The 22161-nt window shown below is 43.2% G+C and overlaps 1 non-coding gene across 1 annotated transcript; it reads left to right on the top strand.

Moving 5' to 3' along the window:
• Positions 1-20132: 20132 nt before the first annotated feature.
• On the top strand, positions 20133-20236 carry LOC112798757 (small nucleolar RNA R71). Its single transcript, XR_003200354.1, has one exon. It is a non-coding gene; the product is annotated as a small nucleolar RNA R71 (small nucleolar RNA).
• The last annotated feature ends 1925 nt before the right edge of the window (positions 20237-22161 follow it).

The following is a 22161-nucleotide window of genomic DNA, read 5'->3' as shown; positions in this document are numbered from 1 at the left end:
TCCAGTCTGGTGCAGAGATGATTGGTGTTGTGACCAATTTAGCTTTCAGAGTCTCAAATGCTTGCAGACACTCTTTATCAAAGATAAATGGCATGTCAGCAGCTAGCAGGTTGCTCAGAGGCTTGGCAATTTTTGAAAAAACCTTTATAAACCTCCTATAGAATCCTGCATGCCCCAGAAAGCTTCTGATTACCTTAACATTGGCAGGTGATGGTAATTTTTCAATTACCTCAACCTTAGCTTGATCCACCTCTATTCCCTTGTTCGAGATTTTGTGCCCAAGGACAATTCCTTCAGTCACCATAAAGTGACATTTTTCCCAGTTTAAAACCAGGTTAGTCTCTTGGCATCTCTTTAGAACAAGTGCTAAATGGTCAAGACAGGAGCTGAATGAGTCTCCAAATACTGAAAAGTCATCCATGAAGACTTCCAGAAATTTTTCCACCATATCAGAGAAAATTGAGAGCATGCACCTCTGAAAGGTTGCAGGTGCATTGCACAGGCCAAATGGCATCCTTCTGTATGCAAATACTCCAGATGGACATGTGAATGCCGTTTTCTCTTGATCTTTTGGATCTACTGCAATTTGATTATAACCTGAATATCCATCCAGGAAGCAGTAGTATTCATGACCTGCTAGTCGTTCTAGCATCTGATCTATGAATGGTAAAGGAAAATGATCCTTTCTGGTGGCTGTATTGAGCCTTCTATAATCAATACACATACGCCACCCAGTAACTGTTCTTGTAGGAACCAGTTCATTTTTTTCATTATGAACCACTATCATGCCACCTTTCTTAAGGACGACTTGGACAGGGCTTACCCAGGGGCTATCAGAAATAGGATAAATAATCCCAGCCTCTAGTAACTTAGTGACCTCTTTCTGCACCACCTCCTTCATGGCTAGATTCAGCCGCCTTTGTGGTTGAACCACTGGCTTGGCGTCACCCTCCAGTAAGATCTTGTGCATGCATCTGGCTGGGCTAATGCCCTTGAGATCACTGATGGACCACCCAAGAGCTGTCTTGTGTGTCCTTAGCACTTGAATTAGTGCTTCCTCTTCCTGTAGCTCTAAGGTAGAGCTTATGATTACAGGAAAGGTATCACCTTCTCCCAGGAATGCATATTTTAGGAATGATGGTAATGGTTTGAGCTCGGGTTTAGGAGGTTTCTCCTCTTCCTGAGGGATTTTCAGAGGTTCTACTATTCTCTCTGATTCCTCCAGATCAGGCGAAACATCTTTAAAGATGTCCTCTAGCTCTGACTCGAGACTCTCAGCCATATTGACCTCTCTTACCAGAGAGTCAATAATATCAACACTCATGCAGTCATTTGGGGTGTCTGGATGTTGCATGGCTTTGACAACATTCAACTTGAACTCCTCCTCATTGACTCTCAAGGTTACTTCCCCTTTTTGGACATCAATGAGGGTTCGGCCAGTTGCTAGGAAAGGTCTTCCTAGAATGAGAGTTGCACTCTTGTGCTCCTCCATTTCCAGCACCACAAAGTCAGTAGGAAAGGCAAATGGCCCAACCTTGACAATCATGTCTTCAATCACGCCTGATGGGTATTTAATGGAGCCATCAGCAAGTTGAAGACATATCCTGGTTGGTTTGATTTCTTCAGTCAAACCAAGCTTTCTGATAGTAGATGCAGGTATTAGGTTGATACTTGCCCCAAGATCACATAAAGCTTGCTTGGTATAAGTACCCTCTAATGTGCATGGTATCATAAAGCTCCCGGGATCTTTAAGCTTCTCAGGTAAGCTTTTCAGAATGACTGCACTGCATTCTTCAGTGAGGTAAACTTTTTCAGTCTCCCTCCAATCCTTCTTATGGCTTAAGATCTCTTTCATGAACTTAGCATAAGAGGGTATTTGCTCAAGTGCTTCTGCAAACGGAATCTTTATTTCAAGAGTCCTGAGATAGTCTGCAAAGCGGGAAAATTGCTTATCCTGTTCCGCTTGGCGGAGTTTTTGAGGATAAGGCATTTTGGCTTTGTATTCCTCAACCTTAGTTGCTGTAGGTTTATTACCTGTTGAAGTGGGTTGGGAAGCCTTTTTAGAAGGGTTGTTATCAGCACTTGTATGTGACTGATCTCCCACTGGCATTTGAATGCCAGGGGTGGAAGCTGGAGTGGCGCTAGACGCCAACTCCTTATCTGTTACTGGCGTCTGAACGCCAGAACTATGCTTTCCTTGGGCGTTCAACGGCGGATTCATGCTTGTTTCTGGCGTTGAACGCCAGAAATGAGCATGGTCTGGGCGTTCGGCGCCAGCCTTATTCTTCTCTGGGCTCTGATTGTCCTCAGAGGGATTTTGAGTAGCCATTTGTTCATTTTTTGGCTTCCTGCTGCTTTGAAGTGAGGTATTTAATGTTTTCCCGCTTCTTAATTGAACTGCTTGGCATTCTTCTGCTATTTGTTTTGACAGTTGCCTTTCTGTTTGCTTTAACTGTACTTCCATATTCCTGTTAGCCATTCTTGTTTCCTATAGTATTTCCTTGAATTCGGCTAGCTGCTGGGTTAGAAAGTCTAATTGCTGATTGAATTCATTAGCCTGATCCACATGACTGAGTTCAGCAGTTATTGTTTTAGCTTCTTCTTTCATGGAGGATTCACTGCTTAGGTACATATGCTGATTTCTGGCAACTGTATCAATAAGCTCTTGAGCTTCTTCAATTGTTTTTCTCATATGTATAGATCCACCAGCTAAGTGGTCTAGAAAAATCTGAGCTTTTTCTGTAAGCCCATAGAAGAAGATGTCTAATTACACCCACTCTGAAAACATTTCAGAGGGGCATTTTCTTAGCATCTCTCGGTATCTCTCCCAGGCATCATAAAGGGATTCATTATCTCCTTGTTTGAAGCCTTGGATGCTTAGCCTTAGCTGTGTCATCCGTTTTGGAGGGAAATAGTGATTCAGGAATTTTTCTGACAGCTGTTTTCATGTTTTTATGCTGTTCTTAGGCTGGTTATTTAACCACATCTTAGCTTGATCTTTTACAGCAAATGGAAACAGTAATAATCTGTAGACATCTTGATCTACTTCCTTATCATGTACTGTGTCAGCAATTTGTAAAAATTGTGCCAGAAACTCTGTAGGTTCTTCCTGTGGAAGACCGGCATACTGGCAATTTTGCTGCACCATGATAATGAGCTGAGGATTCAACTCAAAGCTACTAACTCCAATGGAGGGTATACAGATACTACTCCCATACGAAGCAGTAGTGGGGTTAGCATATGACCCCAGAGTCCTCTTGGACTGTTCATTCCCACTTAGTTCCATAATGGAATAAAGGAGATGATATGTATGTTAATATTATTTATTTTATAAAAATTTATTTTATAAAATAAAATAAAAATGAAATAAATAAAATAAATTGAAAATATTTTGAAATTGAAATCTGAATTTTTATATAAAATTTTCGAAAATGTAGTTCAAAATTAGTTAGAAAAGATATATTTTTTTTTGAATTTTGAATTTTATGATGAAAGAGAAAAACACACAAAAGACACAAGACTTAAAATTTTTAGATCCAATGCTCCTTATTTTCGAAAATTTTGGAGGGAAAACACCAAGGAACACCAAACTTAAAAATTTTAAGTTCAAAACACAAGAAAGACTCAAGAACACCTTAAAGATTCACAAGAACACCAAGAACAAGAGAAAGAACACTGTTCATACCCTGACCGAGCTCCCCAAACTCGGGAAGTTCATAGAAGGTCCGACTTCGTCCCAAGGCCCACGCCTGAGGTCGGACCTCGGACAAATAAGCTAAGAAGGCCCATCAAAAGGAACGAAGCCCAAAACCTAAAGGCCGAAAAGGCCTAGGAAAGGCGGTTCCGCAAAGATAGGGATAAAACTCCCAAAGGATAAGATAAGATAAGAATATCTTATCCAGGGAAGATCACAGCCAACTACTATAAATACACTGGAGCACCCAGGTATAACTCATACTCTAATTCTACTCGATATCTGCTTGGACCCATGCTAACTTAAGCATCGGAGTGTCATTGCAGGTACAACCCCCAGCCGCTCAGCACACCAAGCTCGGGCCACGGAGCCCTCACCTCGGGTCCTGCCAGACGACCGAGCTGCACGTTTCAGGTAACCCCCGGAACATTGGCGCCGTTGCCGGGGACCTGGAAGTCATCCCTCTACCATGGCGGACGATCCTCCCAACAATAACCACGCTACATCAGAACAAGAGGAGGAAGTTGACACCGGAGAACGACCGGACAGCCCTCTATCACCACGCACTCCAGGAGGAAACAAGCAGAATCGCCCAAAGACATCACTCCCAAACAAAGATCCACAAAATCCCGAAAAAGAAAAGAGCTCAGAAATTCTAGAAGCAGTTCGGGCACAGCAAAACCGGCTGAAACAACTCGAAGAGGACATAAAGAAGCAGAAAGAAACTGAACAAGATCTGAGAAGGGAAGCTCGCAAGCGCAGAGAATTAGAAGAAAAACTGCAGAAAATAGAGGCCAACCTGAAAGACCGGACGAAACGCGGCGCCACCCCCGAAAACAATCATGATCCCTTCACGCAAGAGATCATGAAAGAGAAAGTACCGCGAAACTTCAAACCGCCCGATATGGATCTCTACGATGGCACCACCGATCCAAGCCACCACCTCAGCAACTTCAGAAGCAGAATGTACCTAGTCGACGCCTCCGACGCGATTAGGTGCAAAGCCTTCCCCACCACTCTCACCAAGTCGGCCATGAAGTGGTTTGACAACCTGCCACCAGGATCAATCTCCAGCTTCGAAGACCTAACCAAAAATTCCTAACAAGGTTCTCTATTCAAAAAGACAAAGCCAAACATGCCCCCAGTCTACTCGGGATCAAACAAGGTAACCAAGAAACTCTCCGAGAATACATGGAGCGATTCAACAGAGCCTGCCTGGACATACAACACCTGCCTACTGAAGCAGCCATCATGGGACTAGCAAACGGCCTAAAAGAGGGACCGTTTAGCCAATCCCTATCCAAGCGATACCCGACCTCCCTATACGAGGTGCAGGAGCGAGCAGAAAAATATATCAACATGGAGGAAACCTCCCAGTTAAGAGACTCTTCTAGGAAAGAATCCACCTACCCACTCCGAGATCGAGATCGGGAACAAAGGAAGAAAGAAGAATCCAACTCGGACAAGCCACGGAAGTATCATAGCTACACTCCCCTCCGAGTTTCCCTGGTAGACGTCTACAGAGAAGTATGCCACACCGAAAAATCCCACCGCCCCGACCTCTAAAACACAAGAGAGCAGGGAGAGATCGGTCCGAATACTGTGAATACCACAAGCTCTACGGTCATTCTACTAACGACTGCCACGACCTAAAAAATGTTATATAAAAGCTAGCCAGAGAAGGAAAACTCGACAGATACATAACAGAGAAGGGAGAAGAGACCAAAAAGAGAAGGAGGGGAGATAACGAAGATCGGGCTGGGCAAACCCCGCGAACCCCTGAAAGGCACGTTCACATGATAAATGGAGGTTTTGCAGGCGGAGGAACATCCAGATCCTCGCGAAAAAGACATTTCAAAGACGTCTATCATGTCCGAGAAGACAGCCCCCTGCCCGAATTACCTACTATCTCGTTTACCCGAGAAGATGCTCAAGGGGTAATACCCGGGCACGACGATCCAATGGTAATCACCATCATCCTAGCAAACGCCAACCTACATCGAACCCTGGTTGACCAGGGAAGCTCAGCGGATATCCTGTTCAAAACAGCCTTCGACAAACTCGGACTTGAAGAAAAAGAGCTAAAGGCCTATCCCACCGACTTATTTGGACTAGGGGACACCCCGATCCATCCCTTAGGATACATCTCGCTACATACTACCTTTGGAAGAGGCGAACAATCTAGAACATTAAGCATCGACTACATTATAGTCGACGTCACTTCAGCATACAATGCCCTCATTGGGCGACCAACCCTAAACAGACTAGCAGCTATAGTCTCAATCCCACACCTCTGTATGAAGTTCCCTACCACAAAGGGAATCGCTACCCTAAAAGGCGACCAAAAACTAGCACGGCGATGCTACAACGAAAGCCTGAGCTTAAAAGGAAAGGAGATCAACACAATAGAACTCGGGCAAGTTCAAGTCCGAGAAGACCTTCGGCCACAACCAGAGGGAGAAACCGAAAGAATCCAGATCGGGAACACATCTGAAAAAGTAACAAATATAGGGGCAAACCTCGAAGCAGGCCTAAAAGAGGAACTCATAACCCTCTTAAAAGAGAATTCCGACCTCTTCGCCTGGAAAGCCTCCGACATGCCAGGCATAAGCCCCGACCTGATGTGCCATAAGCTATCAGTATACCCGGGGTCCAGACCTGTCCAACAAAGACGCCGGAAACTCGGGTCTGAGCGCGTGCAAGCAATAGAAGAACAAGTACAAGCATTACTAGATGCAGGGTTCATTCGAGAAGTAAAATACCCCCTATGGCTCGCAAACATGGTCCTGGTAAAAAAGCCCAACGGAAAATGGAGGATGTGCGTCGATTACACGGATCTCAACAAAGCCTGCCCCAAGGACCCATATCCACTACCAAACATCGACGCCTTAGTAGACGCAGCCTCAGGCTATAGATATCTCTCCTTCATGGACGCATACTCGGGATACAATCAAATCCCGATGTACGGACCCGACCAAGAAAAGACCTCGTTCATAACCCCAAGGGCAAACTACTGCTACGTAGTAATGCCCTTCGGGCTGAAGAACGCAGGGGCAACCTACCAGAGGCTAATGAACAAAGTGTTCTCAGAGCACATCGGACTACAACTAGAGGTGTACGTCGACGACATGCTGGTAAAAACACAAGAAGACGGAAACTTGCTGACCGACCTCACCAGTGTCTTCGGCACCCTCAGAAAACACAACATGAGACTCAACCCGACAAAGTGCACCTTCGCCGCAGAAGCCGGAAAATTCTTAGGCTTCATGTTGACTCAAAGGGGCATCGAAGCAAACCCGGACAAATGCCAAGCGATACTCAATATGAAAAACCCGACCTGTGTCAAAGAAGTACAACAGCTGAATGGAAGGCTGGCCGCCCTATCAAGATTTTTGGCAGGATCAGCGATAAAATCACTACCTCTCTACTCACTCCTAAAGAAAGGGAAACCCTTCTCATGGACCCCGGAGTGCGAAAAAGCCTTTCAAGAATTCAAGGAATTCCTCGGGCAGCCACCAATCCTAACCCGACCTTTAAAAGGGGAAAAGCTCGTATTATACCTCTCGGTCGGACATCGGGCAGTCGCTTCAGCATTAATACGGGAAAATGACCAAGGACAACACCCCGTATACTTTGTGAGCAAGGCACTGCAATGGGCCGAATTAAACTATCAGAAAATAGAAAAATTCGCCTACGCCCTAATATTCACAGCTCGGAGGCTCCGTCCCTACTTTCAAGCCCACACGATCAAAGTCCGGACAAACCAACCCATGAGACACATCCTGCAAAAAACAGACCTGGCAGGACGAATACTGCAATGGGCGGTGGAACTGTCCGAGTTCGACCTCCACTATGAAGCCCGGACTGCCATAAAATCTCAGTACCTAGCCGACTTCATCGCAGAATACACTGAGACCCCTGGAACCCCACTCTCATGGAACCTGTATGTCGACGGGTCCTCAAACAAAACAGGAAGCGGAGCCGGGGTTATACTTGAAAGCGACCAAGGAACGCGGATAGAACTATCCCTAAAGTTCGAGTTCCAGGCTTCGAACAACCAGGCCGAATACGAGGCCCTACTAGCAGGACTAAAGCTAGCCGAAGAGGTCGGAGCCCAGAGAATCACAATCTTCAGCGACTCCCAGGTCATCACATCACAAGTAAATGGAAGTTACCAGGCCAAAGACCCAACTTTGAAAAAATACCTGGACCAAACACAGGCACAGTTACGCCACTTCCCAGAAATACAAATCCAGCACATACCTCGGGAGCAAAATGCCCGGGCAGACGCCCTCTCAAAGCTTGCTAGCACCAAGCCTGGAGGCAACAACAGAAGTCTCCTCCAAGAAACCTTACAATCTCCCTCCGTATTAAGAGAGGAAGAAATACTAAATATATCCAACCAACAACAAGGATGGATGACCCCCATACTCAACTACCTGAAGTCGGGAACTCTCCCCGCCGAAAGAAAAGAAGCTAAAAGGCTTACAAAGGACGCCCAGAATTATACATTAATTCACGACGTATTATACAGAAGAGGATTCTCAAATCCCCTCCTTAGGTGCGTTCCGACCTCAGAAACAAAAAGCGTCCTCGAAGAAGTCCACGAAGGCATGTGTGGGAACCATCTCGGAGCTCGGGCACTATCCAAAAAAGTAGTCAGAGCCGGGTTCTACTGGCCGACCTTGCAAAGAGACGCAGCGGAGTTTGTGAAAATATGCCCCCCCTGCCAAAAACACGCCAATTTTCACAAGGCACCGCCCGAAGACCTTATCAGCATCACTGCGCCATGGCCCTTCGCAAAATGGGGACTCGACCTACTCGGCCCGTTTCCACAAGGGCCGGGGCAAGTCAAATACCTCATTATAGGGGTCGACTACTTCACAAAGTGGATCGAAGCTGAACCCTTAGCCATTATTACGGCTCAGAAAAGCCGTAAATTCCTATACAAAAACATTGTCACGAGGTTCGGAGTCCCTTACTCCATCACAACAGACAATGGAACACAGTTCACGGACACAAGTTTTCAGAACTTGGTGGCCGAACTAAAAATCAAACAGCAATTCACATCGGTCGAGTACCCACAAGCCAATGGACAAGCAGAGGCTGCAAATAAAGTCATCTTGGCCGGGTTAAAAAGAAGACTCCAAGAGGCCAAAAGGGCATGGGCCGAAGAACTCCCCCAGGTACTATAGGCATATCGGACAACCCCGCACTCCACAACGGGAGAATCCCCATTCCGACTAGCTTACGGGATGGAGGCAATGATTCCTATCGAAATAGATGAAGGGTCGCCCAGAGTCATCTTCTACAACGAAGGAGGCAACCCTCAGGCACAAAGGGAAGAACTCGACCTCCTCCCCGAGGTCCGAGAAAGAGCCCGAATCCGCGAGGAAGCCTTAAAACGGCGAACGGCCCTCAGATACAATCAAAAGGTAATAAAGCGAAGTTTCTCCATTCACGACCTGATTCTAATCCGAAATGACATCGGAACACAAAGGTCGGGAGAAGGAAAGCTAGCCGCAAATTGGAAAGGGCCCTACAAGGTAACAGAAGTCTTAGGGACAGGCTACTACAAAATATCCGACCTAGAAGGCAATGAACTGCCCAGGGCCTGGCACGCCTGTAATCTAAGACGGTACTACAGCTAGAAAAACTTAACCCGAGGTGTACTCTTTTTCCCTACAAGGGTTTTTTAATGAGACACCCGGTTAAGTAGGATACCCGACCTAAAGGGTAAACACTTTGTAAATATTCTTTCTTTTTTAATACTAATCAAATTTCTCTATTTTCTCTTCCTCATGATGAAGCAAATCCTAGAAAGTACCCCACCAAGGCGCATTAATTTATGCTCGGCAAAACGCAAAAAATCATTTGCCAAAAGGCCACACAAGGTCGGCAAAGATAAAGCGACGAGGTTCAAATTAATGTGAGAAGTTATAAAGTAACTCTGAAATGGCTTGAAGAGCCAAATAAAAAGAGGTTACAAAAATAACTTAAAAAGGCCGACCAAATGACGAAGTCGGACCCAACCAAGGGAAAGTTATAAAGTAACTCTGAAATGGCTCGAAAAGCCAAATAAAAAGAGATTACAGAAATAACTCAAAAGGGCCGACCGACGACAAAGTCGGACCTAACAAAAAGGAGGTACTCGAGCACCCGATGTCCGAGAAAAAGCTCGGACCTAAGAAAGAAGCCTTAAAACGACGAGAACCAAGATTTCGAAAAACGCTTACTAAAAAGTTGCTTTACAAAAGCAACTAAAAAGTACAAGCGAAAGAACGAAATCAAAGGAAGCCTCGACAACGCTTACTAAAAAGTTGCTTTACAAAAGCAACTAAAAAGTACAAGCGAAAGAACGAAATCAAAGGAAGCCTCAACAACGCCTACTAAAAAGTTGCTTTACAAAAGCAACTAAAAAGTACAAGAGAAAAGAACGAAATCAAAGGAAGTTTCAAAACGCTAGCTAAAAAGTTGTTATCCGGAAACAACTAAAAAGCACAAAAGCGGAAACAAAAGGTCAAAACGCTGGCTAAAAAGTTGTTACCCGAAAACAACTAAAAAGCACAAAAGCGGAAACAAAAGGTCAAAACGCTGGCTAAAAAGTTGTTACCCGAAAACAACTAAAAAGCACAAAAGCGGAAACAAAAGGTCAAAACGCTGGCTAAAAAGTTGTTACCCGAAAACAACTAAAAAGCACAAAAGCGGAAACAAAAGGTCAAAACGCTAGCTAAAAAGTTGTTATTCAAAAAACAACTAAAAAGCATAAAAGCGGGACAAAAAGTCAAAACGCGAACACCACATAAATAAAGCTAAAAAGTTACTACAAGTAGCTAAAAAGCAAAAAAGGTGTCCAAAAGCGTTCACAGTAACCATCCAAAAACAAAAGAGCCCACAGGTCGGGCAAAACACCAAAAAATACAGAGGGTCAAGGTCCTTTCCGGACTCCACATCAACAGAAGGCTGCGGGGCAAACATAGAAATCGGGACTGCATCGACAGCAACGTCACCCGGGTTTGAAACCCCCACGCCAGATCCATCCCCGGCCAAAGAGGAAGTCGGGTTCTCAACAGGAACTTCGAGGTCAGACGCCGGAACCTCATCCTCGTTTGGAGCAGGAACAATCTTTCCCTCCACAACGACGTTATCCGTACTGAACAAGCTCAGATCTAGGTCGGGAGCAAGAACCCGGACCTGAGCCTTCAGATTTTCAAACATGGCATCCATACCCTTGGCCACATGACCTTCCAGCTCATAAAACTTGTCCTGCGCAGACTGCAGCTCCTCCTTTGTCTCCACAAGTTCGGCATATAGCCGAGTATAATTCTCTGTAGCCGCCTTCGCCATCTCCTCAGACGTCTTCGCTGACGCCACAGCCGCAGTAGCCCTAGCTTTTTCTTTCTCCAAAGAAGCCTCCAGCTCAGTAATCCTGGCAGCCTTCAGTTGACTAACCTTATCAAACTCGGACTGAACCTTCTCAAGTCGGGAGCTGGTCGCCCCAAGAGGAGATTTCTTGAACTCCCGAGCAATAGCGGCATGAAGACTAGCCATCCGAACACAACTCCGCGCCATATACTGAAAATGATGCTCCATAGACACATCATCAGTAGAAATAAAGGTCTGAGGAAGGATATGCTGCTCAATCCAACCAAGAGCATCAAAGTCCTTATCATTGAAGCCGGCAAGCTCTTGAGAGGTCTTCTGCTTCTTGGGAGGAGGACCCAAGAACGGAGGAGGAGAAGAAGTAGCAGGCCCAGAGGTCGGAGGATCCTGGCTTACAGCTCGGAACTGAGGAGTCGGAATAGTCTTCGACCGAGTCTGAACACCCACGGTAGTCTTCTGCGGAGAGGATCGGACAGAAGCATCCCCGGCCTCGAGATTTCGAGCAGCCACCGACTTCTTCGTCCGACGAAGAAATTTCATGGAATCCGCCTGAGAAGACATCTCTGCAAGAAATAAAAGGGATTACCACAACAGAAATTCCACCAAAAATAAAGCAAAACACAAAGGAAAGGTCGGAATCTCAAAGAGGTCGGGAACTACCTAACTCGGAACGGAGAAGGCTTGGATCTCCCAACATTTTCTTCGTGTCCAAGTGAGGTGCCCGACCCCATAAACTGCTCACCACACCCACAAAGGCCTGCTCCACCTCATCTAAACTCTCAAAACTATACTTAACAGACACTATATTCTCCTGCCAACAAAGAGGAAAAGAAGGCTCCCCACTCTCATCTAGAAAGAAAGGTCGGACGTCTCCAACAGCCCGGACCTTGAAATAAAAGTTCTTAAAATCGTGAAAAGACTCATCATACAGGGTACAGAACTTCCTCCCCTGGTTAGCCCTAAAAGAGACCCAAGACACCTTCCCTCCGCCCGACCCCGGCTTCGTCAACACAAACAAATAGGAAAAAAGAGAAATAGAGGGAGAAACACCCAAAAACTGACACAAAAGTTGGAACAGCTTTAAAAATGCCCAGGAATTTGGATGGAGCTGCGTAGGGGCAAGGTTACAAGACCACAACACCTCGGACTCCAGGTCGGTAAAAGGAAGTCGGACACTCAGCTTAGAAAAAAAGCAATCATAAGCGTAAAAGAAAAGCTTCTCGGAACTGTCTAAAGGCGGGAAGCACACTCTCTCCTCGGAATCCGGGGCTACTAACTCATAATCCCTCTCAGACTCTCTATCTTCACATATGCTACATTGCCTACGAAATCTAGCTAAATATTCAGAATCTACCACAGAAGGGACTCTTAAAGGAACAGGATCTACCCAACCAAGACCACTCGGAATCTTGGTCGACATCGCTTGCAGAACCTTTCGAGACATAAAAATCTTGCCTACAAAGAAGAATACAACAGCAAAGCAAAAATCACATAAAGGCAGACAGCAAAAACCCATTCAGCAAGGCGAGAAAACCAAAGTTCTTTTAGAAGAAAAAACAGAAACCCGAAAACAAAATACCAAGAGAAAAGAGCCCCCCCCCCCCCCCACATACAAACAACCAAAGCAATGGCGGCGCCTCTTTTCAGGGCAAACCCAGGCATAGAAGAAAAAGAAACAGAAACATATGTGCGCAAAGAAAATGAAGACGAGAGCAAACCTGGAAGAAAGGAAGAAGACGACGAGCTCCGATGCAAGGAGAACGAAAACGGCGGCGCAGAGGAAACCCCGGAAAAACGCACAGAAAGAATCGGAGAAGAAGAACAAAGAAGGAGCGGCGCTCGAAGGAGAGATGGCGAAAACTCAGAAAAATGGAAAGGGAACAGAATAAACGAAGAAAATGAGGAAAGGGGCAAATAAATAACGCCTTCACAAAGCCCGAACGGAAATCGAGGAGAAACGGTAAGAAGCAATAAATGCTGAAACGGCCGTTTTCAAATTTTGAAAAAACTACTATGCCCGAGCTCGACCTCTCAAAAAGGACGAACTCGGGCAGGGCACTGTTCATACCCTGACCGAGCTCCCCAAACTCGGGAAGTTCATAGAAGGTCCGACTTCGTCCCAAGGCCCACGCCTGAGGTCGGACCTCGGACAAATAAGCTAAGAAGGCCCATCAAAAGGAACGAAGCCCAAAACCTAAAGGCCGAAAAGGCCTAGGAAAGGCGGTTCCGCAAAGATAGGGATAAAACTCCCAAAAGATAAGATAAGATAAGAATATCTTATCCAGGGAAGATCACAGCCAACTACTATAAATACACTGGAGCACCCAGGTATAACTCATACTCTAATTCTACTCGATATCTGCTTGGACCCATGCTAACTTAAGCATCGGAGTGTCATTGCAGGTACAACCCCCAGCCGCTCAGCACACCAAGCTCGGGCCACGGAGCCCTCACCTCGGGTCCTGCCAGACGACCGAGCTGCACGTTTCAGGTAACCCCCGGAACAAACACCAAACTTAAAATTTTTAGAAAACCAAGACAAATTTTTGAAAATTAAAGACAAATTAACAAGGAAACACCAAACTTAGAGTTTGGCACAAGATTCAATCAAAGAAAAATTATTTTTGAAAAAGATTCCAAAGAAGATACCCAATTATCAAGAACAACTACTAAAGCTCCAGCCAATTGGGTAGCAACTTCAGTGTTGATTTTAAAGATGTATTATATTTATGGATAAAAGTATAAAATTTTTGAAAGTTAATGTTTTGAAAAAGTATAAGAAAAACAAGAAAAGACACAAAACAAGAAAAACTCAAGATCAAACAAGAGAAATAAACAAGAACAACTTGAAGATCAATGAGGAACAAAGAACACAAGTTCGAAAATTTAAAGAAAAAATATAAAATATGCAATTAACACCAAACTTAGAACAAGACACTAAACTCACGAAAAATTAACAATTAATTAAGAAAAATAATATTTTTGAAAAGAAATTTTTGAAAAGAAACTATCCTATTAGGATTTAATGACTCTATAACAATAAAAATAAATTATTCCTAATCTAAGAAATAAAATAAACCTTTAGTTGTTCAAACTCGAACAATTCCCGGCAACGGCGCCAAAAACTTGGTGCACGAAATTGCAATAACACTTTTTGCAATCCGCACAACTAACCAGCAAGTGCACTGGGTCGTCCAAGTAATACCTTACGTGAGTAAGGGTCGATCCCACGGAGATTATTGGTTTGAAGCAGACTATGTTTATTTTATTAATCTTAATCAGGATGTCAATAAGATTAATTGGATTTAATTGTAAGAAGTCAAAGTATTGGGAATAAGAAATTGTTACTTTATTAATGGAAAATCTGTTGGAGTTTTGGAGATGCTTTGTCCTCTGAATTCCTGCAATGTAATATTCAACTCAATTGTTTGTAAAGTTCCATCCATGGCAAGCTGTATGTAGGGTGTCACCATTGTCAGTGGCTACTTCCCATCCTCTCAGTGAAAACGGTCCAGGTGCTCTGTCACAGGACGGCTAATCAGCTGTCGGTTCTTGATCATGTTGGAATAGGATCCATTGATCCTTTTGCGTTTGTCATCACGCCCAGCAATCGCGAGTTTGAAGCTCGTCACAGCCATTCAATCCTTGAATCCTACTCGGAATACCACAGACAAGGTTTAGACTTTCCGGATCCTCAAGAATGGCCGCCATCAGTTCTAGCTTATACCACGAAGATTCTGATTAAGGAAGCTAAGAGATGCTCATTCATTCTGATATAGAACGGAGGTGTTTGTCAAGCACACGTTCATGGGTTGAGGAAGGTGATAAGTGTCACGGATCATCACCTCCTTCACAATTAAGCGCAAATGAACATCTTAGATAGGAACACACACACGTTTGAGTGAAATAGAAACAATTGCATTAATTCATCGAGACGCTGCAGAGCTCCTCACCCCCAACAATGGAGTTTAGAGACTCATGCTGCCAAAGAGTGTATAATTCAGATCTGAAAATGTCATGAGGTACAAGATAAGTCTCTAAAAGTTGTTTAAATAGTAAACTAGTAACCTAGGTTTACAGAATATGAGTAAACTAAGATAATTGGTGCAGAAATCCACTTATGGGGCCCACTTGGTGTGTGCTGGGGCTGAGACTAAAGCTATCCACGAACTGAGGCTTTTCTTGGAGTTGAACTCCAAGTTATAACGTGTTTTGGGCGTTCAACTCCGGATCATGACGTGTTTCTGGCGTTTAACTCTAGTCAGCAGCATGTACTTGGCGTTCAACGCCAAGTTACGTCATATATCTTCGCGCAAAGTATCGACTATTATATATTTCTGGAAAGCCCTGGATGTCTACTTTCCAACGCCGTTGAGAGGGCGCCAATTGGACTCCTGTAGCTCCAAAAAATCCATTCCGAGTGCAGGGAGGTCAGGATCCAACAGCATCAGCAGTCCTTTTTCAGCCTAACTCAGATTTTTGCTCAGCTCCCTCAATTTCAGCCAGAAATTACCTGAAATCACGGAAAAACACACAAACTCATAGTAAAGTCCAGAAATATGATTTTTGCCTAAAAACTAATAATATTCTACTAAAAACTAATTAAAACATACTAAAATCTACATGAAATTACCCCCAAAAAGCGTATAAAATATCCGCTCATCAATATCTTAGAGGTTAAGCCTCTGTCAAGTAAGTTCTCTAATTGCTAGAGGAATGCTTTATCACTAAGGGTTGCAATGCACTCTTCAGCTGGAGTTTTGGTAGAACACCAAACTTAGAGCCCTATATTCACCCTTGAATTGTTTTTGGTGTGTAACACCAAACTTAGCTCCTAACACTATAGAGAATCCAACTTGAAATTTTTATTGAAAGACTTATGAAAAGAGAATTACCTCAGGTTGGGTTGCCTCCCAACAAAGCGCTTTTTTAACGTCGCTATCTCGACGATTCTTTCCTTAGTTGAGGTTATACTTTTGTTTGGGGGTCTCCCCCATGTTGTCCAAGTAGTGTTTGAGTCTCTGTCCATTCACAGTGAACCTTCTCTTTGAGCCTTCTTCCATTATTTCTATGTGTCCATAAGGTGAGACTTTTGTGACTAGAAAGGGTCCCGACCATCTTGATTTGAGTTTCCCAGGAAAGAGATTCAGTCTAGAGTTGTAGAGAAGCACATGTTGCGCTTCTTCGAAACTTCTGGGTACCAAATTGAGATCATGTATCCTTTTTGCTTTTTCCTTATAGATCTTGGTATTTTCATAGGCTTGAGATCTAAATTCTTCCAATTCTTGAAGCTGCAGGACCCTTTTTTCACCAGCAGTAGTGCTATCTAGGTTCAGTGTTTTAAGGGCCCAGGAGGCCTTGTGCTCCAGCTCTAATGGCAAGTGACAAGCCTTACCATACACTAGTTGATATGGGGACATCCCAATTGGTGTTTTGAAGGCTGTCCTGTATGCCCAAAGAGCATCATCTAGCATCTTCGCCCAGTCTTTTCTTGATATCCCCACAGTCTTTTCCAGAATCCTTTTCAACTCTCGGTTAGATATCTCTGTTTGCCCACTTGTTTGGGGATGATAAGGTGTGGCAACCTTATGCTTCACCCCATATCACAGGAGTAGGGCTTCCAATGGTCTATTGCAGAAATGGCTCCCTCCGTTGCTAATGAGGGCTCGTAGGACTCCAAACCTGGTGAAGATATTACTTCGAAGAAAGTTTATGACTACCTTGTTGTCATTAGTTGGGGTCACCACTACCTCCACCCACTTAGATACATAGTCTACTGCCACCAGGATAAACTTGTTTGAATATGAGGGTGGGAATGGTCCCATGAAATCGATTCTCCATACATCAAACAGTTCAAGCTCTAGAATGTATTGCTGTGGCATCTCATTTCTCTTGGGCAGGTTGCCAGCCCTTTGGCATTCATTGCAGCTTCTCACTAATTCCTTAGCATCTTTGAAGATAGTGGGCCAGAAGAACCCACATTGCAGCACCTTTGCGACAGTTCTTTCTCCTCCAAAGTGACCTCCAAAACTAGCACTATGGCAACTCCACAGGACCCTTCGTCCTTCTTCTTTTGAGATGCACCTCCTAAGGATTCCATCTGAGCATTTCTTAAAGAGATAGGGTTCATCCCAAATGAAATACTTGGCATCATTGATGAGTTTCCTTTGATATTTGTTGATTCCAGGGGGTAAGTCACCGGCTGCTTTAAAATTGGCAATATCCGCAAACCATGGTGCTTTATGAATCATCATTAGCTGCTCATCTGGGAAGAATTCATTTACACTTGTATCATGGGCATCATCCTTCTCACAAGGGATTCTGGATAGATGGTCTGCCACTTTGTTCTCCACACCCTTTTTGTCTCTAATTTCAATGTTGCATGGCAATACATCCAAGGACATTCCCCATGAAGACAAGTGTGAAATTCCCTTGGTGTAGTGGCCGAATCTCCCTTCCTCAATTGTCCTATCAAGTACCATCAATGTCCTTTTTCATTTCCTATACACGAAGAAAAAGTGCAATCGGTTATTTGAAATTTTTGGTGGGAAAAAGTGTGAACTAAAAAAAAATTCTTTTTCTTTTGTTTTTACATGACTAAATGGTTTCCATGAATGCAGATCAATCAACCATTAAGCTTTTCATGCATGCACGTTGGTACACCAAACTTGTTTGTGATCACATGGTGCAACAAGTTTGGGGAATAAATTCTCCTCACAAGGTGTGTCCAAACCTCACTTGGTGTGATTTGAACACCAAACTTATCATGTACTATACGTTGCATGTAGAGGGAATTTATATTAGTTGTCAAGATTGATTTAAAATTCCATGGAAATTGCCTTATTACTATTATTAGAGATTTAAGAGCGAGGGTATAGAACATGGGTTGCCTCCCATGAAGTGCTTCTTTAGCGTCATTAGCTTGACGTTTGGTCCTTGTCAAGGTGGCTGATAGTGCTTGAAGTCTTCTCCTCTTGCAGTGAACCTATGTCCATTGGCTTTGTTGATAAGTTCCATATGCTCTAAGGACAAGATTTTGTTGATAGTGTACACAGGAGGCAGCTGAGATGGAATAGTGGGGAGGTGAGGTGGTATAGATGGAAAGTATGTAGAAATCACTTCATCACCTGGCGAGAAATTTTCTGTAGGAATTTTCTTATTTCTCCATCCCCTTGGAACTTTCTTCTTTGTATCTCTTGATGCTCGCTTGCTTTCTATAGATTCTTTCTCTAAGGGATCCTTTTTGTTGACTCTACATGACTCTGGTGGTTCTGGTTCCCTTTGGATCACCCTTGAATGTGGTTCTTCCTGAATATGTGGCTTTCCAACCCGTGGGGTTTCCAGTTGTGTTGTTTGTGCTTCACTACTTGTTTCTTGCATCAGTGCTTCATTCTACTCTTCTCTTGATTCTTTGTTTTCTTAACTTGCTTCTTGTGATAGGTTGAAAACATTGAAAGTGAGCTGCTCATCATGTATTCTCAGTACTAGCTCTCCTCACTCTACATCTATGAGTACTCTGGCTGTGGATAGGAATGGTCTTCCCAGAATGATGGGATAAATAAGATTCTCATCCATTTCCAAAACAACAAAATTTGTGGAAAGATAGTAGTTCCCAACCTTCACCAACACATTTTCAACCACTCCTATTGCTTGTTTTTGAGTTTTGTCAACCAATCTGATAATTACATTAGTAGGAGTTAGTTCATTGATTTGGAGCTTCTTCATGAGGGAGAGAGGCATTAAGTTGATGCTTGCTCCCAAGTCACAAAGCCCTTTTTCAATCATTGTTTCTCCTATGGCACAAAGAATGTGGAAACTCCCTGGATCCTCCTTCTTTGTGGGTGGCCCTGGTTGAATGAGAGCACTGCAATCCCTGTTCATCTTTATTGTTTGTCCACCCTTCAATGGACTTTTTCTGGCTAGTAGCTCCTTTATATACTTGATGTAGAAAGGCATTTGCTGGAGGGCTTTAATGAATGGTATATTTACATCAAGAGATGCAAACATATCAAGGAACCTTGAATACATTCTCCCTGCTACACCACCTTTAAGCCTGTGGGGAAAAGGTGCATATGGGTTCAATACCTCCTTCTTCTTTAGCTCTTCCTTGGATGTAGGTTGAGTTGTATAGCTTCCTTCCTCCTGGCTTTCCTTTTGATTATTTTGGAGGTGTTCTACTCCATTCATACTCCCCTCATCACTTGTGGTTATCATTTTGCATTCTTCCCATCTCACTTTCTTTGTTTCTCTTCTTGGATTCTTCTCTGTATCACTGGGGAATCCATCAGTGGGTTTAGGAATTTGTTGAGATAGATACCCTACTTGGGACTCCAATCTCTTGATGTTTTCTCCTTGGTTCTTGATATTGGCTCGCACTTCTTCCTTAAACACTTTGTTGTCTTGGACTTCTCTGTATAAGTTTTCAAGTAGAGCCTCAATCTTTGAGAGCCTATCATCTGTTAATGATGGTGGGTTGAGATTAGGTGATTGAGAAGATTGGTTAGATGGATGTTGGTAAGATCTCTGTGAGGTGTGTTGATGAGTTGCATTGTTATTGGAGTTGAGGTTGTGGCGTCTCTGATCTTGCCCTTGGTCTTATTGGTTTCCCCATCCAAAGTTGGGGTGATTTCTCCATCCAGAGTTGTAAGTTTTGGAGTATGGATCATGGACTTGTCTAGGTGAGTTTCCAACATAATTGGCTTGCTCCCAGTCACCTTCTTCTCCTATGTTTACTCCTTCTTGAGCTGACGATGAGGTGATGGCTGCTGCAACTTGGTTCTCCTCCACCTTCTTGGTAAGCTCTGCTAGCTGCTTGGTGATCATCTTATTTTGAGCTAACAATGCAACCATGTGGTTCAGCTCCATTACTCCTCTGGTGTTACTTCTTTCGGAGGCATAGAAGTAGTCATTTTCAGCAACTGTTTCAATGACATCTATGGCTTCTTCAATGGTTTTCTTCTTGTTTAGAGAGCCTCCTGATGAATGATCCACAACCTTCTTTGACTCATAGAAAAGACCTTCATAGAAGATGTGAAGTTGAACCCATTCATTGAACATCTCTGGTGGGCATCTTCTTGTTAGGTCTTTGAACCCCTCCCATGCTTCATAAAGAGTCTCACCATCTTGTTGCCTAAAAGTTTATACCTCAGCTCTCAGCCTGTTAATCCTTTGAGGAGGGTAAAATCTTGCCAAAAACTTGTTCACCACATCTTCCCAATTTGTTAAGCTCTCCTTTGGGAAGGATTCAAGCCATTTGGATGCCTTGTCCCTAAGTGAAAAAGGGAACAAGAGCAACCTATAGACATCTGGATGGACTCTATTGGACTTCACAGTGTCACAAATTCTCAGGAAAGTGGTTAGATGTTGATTGGGGTCTTCTTGAGCACTTCCTCCAAATGAACAATTGTTCTGAACAAGAGTGATGAGCTGGGGTTTTAGTTCGAAATTGTTGGCATGTATGGTGGGCTTCTGAATGCTACTTCCATAGTTTCCTGGATTAGGATTGATATAGGAGCCTAGAACTCTCCTTTCTTGCCCAGCACGGTTTGCATGGCCTTCTCTAGCATGGTTGTGAGCTTCTTCTTCATGATTGTTCTCCAAATTCTCTTCCATGTTGGGTTCAAAGTACTCTTCCTCTTCTTCCTCAGCACCAATAATTCTTTTCCCTCCTGCTTCCCTTCTTAGTCTCCAAAGGGATCTTTCAGGTTCTGAATCGAAGGATGTTGAAACTCCTTCTGTTCTCCTTGTCATACAACAGATAGATTGCACAACAGGAGATAAAATGAAGAAACTATTCTTGTTAGAGTAATTGTTAGTGTGAGTAATGCAATTTATCAAACAATTAGTGGGTTAGTGAGCAGAATTGTAATTATCAAAGAAAGAAAGAACGAAAAATAAAGAGGGTGAAGGGGGTGAGGAAGAAATTAAAACAAACTAAAAGAAATTGACTGAATCAAATAAACAAAAAGAAAAATGCTCAATCTAGTGATCTTCAAACTTAATCATTGTTGATTCAAAATCAATCCCAGGCAACGGCGCCATAAACCTGATGCATGAAAACTTATCTCTCAACAAATTTCCCTTCGGCAAGTATTGATAAACCCCATTTGTAGGGTTTATCTTGTATTGATTTTAGGAGATTTTATAACCTTTTACCCACATTTATTCAATAAAATAGCATGGTTTTGTATATTCTCCTTTAATTGTGCTCAAGAGTGAAAACATGCTTTTTAGATCTTAAAATAGCTAAATATAATTTACCTTGATTCCATTAGATGCCTTGATATGTTTGTTAAGTGATTTCAGATTTAGGAGGCAATGATTGGATCAAGGGAATGAAGAAAAAGCATGTAAAGTTGGAGAACTCATGAAAAAATGATGGAACCAAAAAGTTGTCAAGTCTGACCTCTTCGCACTTAAATGACCATAACTTGAGCTACAAAAATCCAAATGATGCAGTTCTAGTTGGGTTGGAAAGCTAACATCCGGGGCTTCGAAACGATATAAAATTTGCCATAGTTGCATCGTGCTTAGGGGCGCGCACGTGCACGGTACGCGGATGCGCCGATGGTGGCACATGACCCACTTAATGCAACACGTGGCCAGCGATTTTAGAAGCCTTGTGGGCCCAATCTAACTCATTTCTGATGCTATTTAAGCCAAGAATTGAAGGGGGAATGAACATACTTTACATACTTTTGATCATTAGTCATAGTTTAGTTTTAGAAGTAGTTTCTAGAGAGAGAAGCTCTCACTTCTCTCTAGGATTAGGATTAGGATTAGGTTTAGTTCTTAGATCTAGATTTTAATTCATCTTCTTCCACTTCTATCTTTTCAATTCCTTGTTGCTACATTCATCTTCTTCTATTCTTTTGTTGTAATTTCCTTTATGTTGTTCTTATATTTTGTTGTAGATCTACTATTGTTCCTTCCATTTTCTTTCAATTCAATAAGAGGTAATTCATAATAATTATTCTTCTTTGCTTTTCTATTGTTGATCTCTTGCCTTTGTAGTTAGATCTCTCTTTAATTCTTGCAATTTATGTTGTTTACTTTTATTGCCTTTTATGTGTTTGTTGAAATGC

Source organism: Arachis hypogaea, chromosome 4, assembly GCF_003086295.3.
Source record: "Arachis hypogaea cultivar Tifrunner chromosome 4, arahy.Tifrunner.gnm2.J5K5, whole genome shotgun sequence".
Taxonomy (NCBI): domain Eukaryota; kingdom Viridiplantae; phylum Streptophyta; class Magnoliopsida; order Fabales; family Fabaceae; genus Arachis; species Arachis hypogaea.
This window is presented reverse-complemented; position numbering and strand designations above follow the sequence as displayed.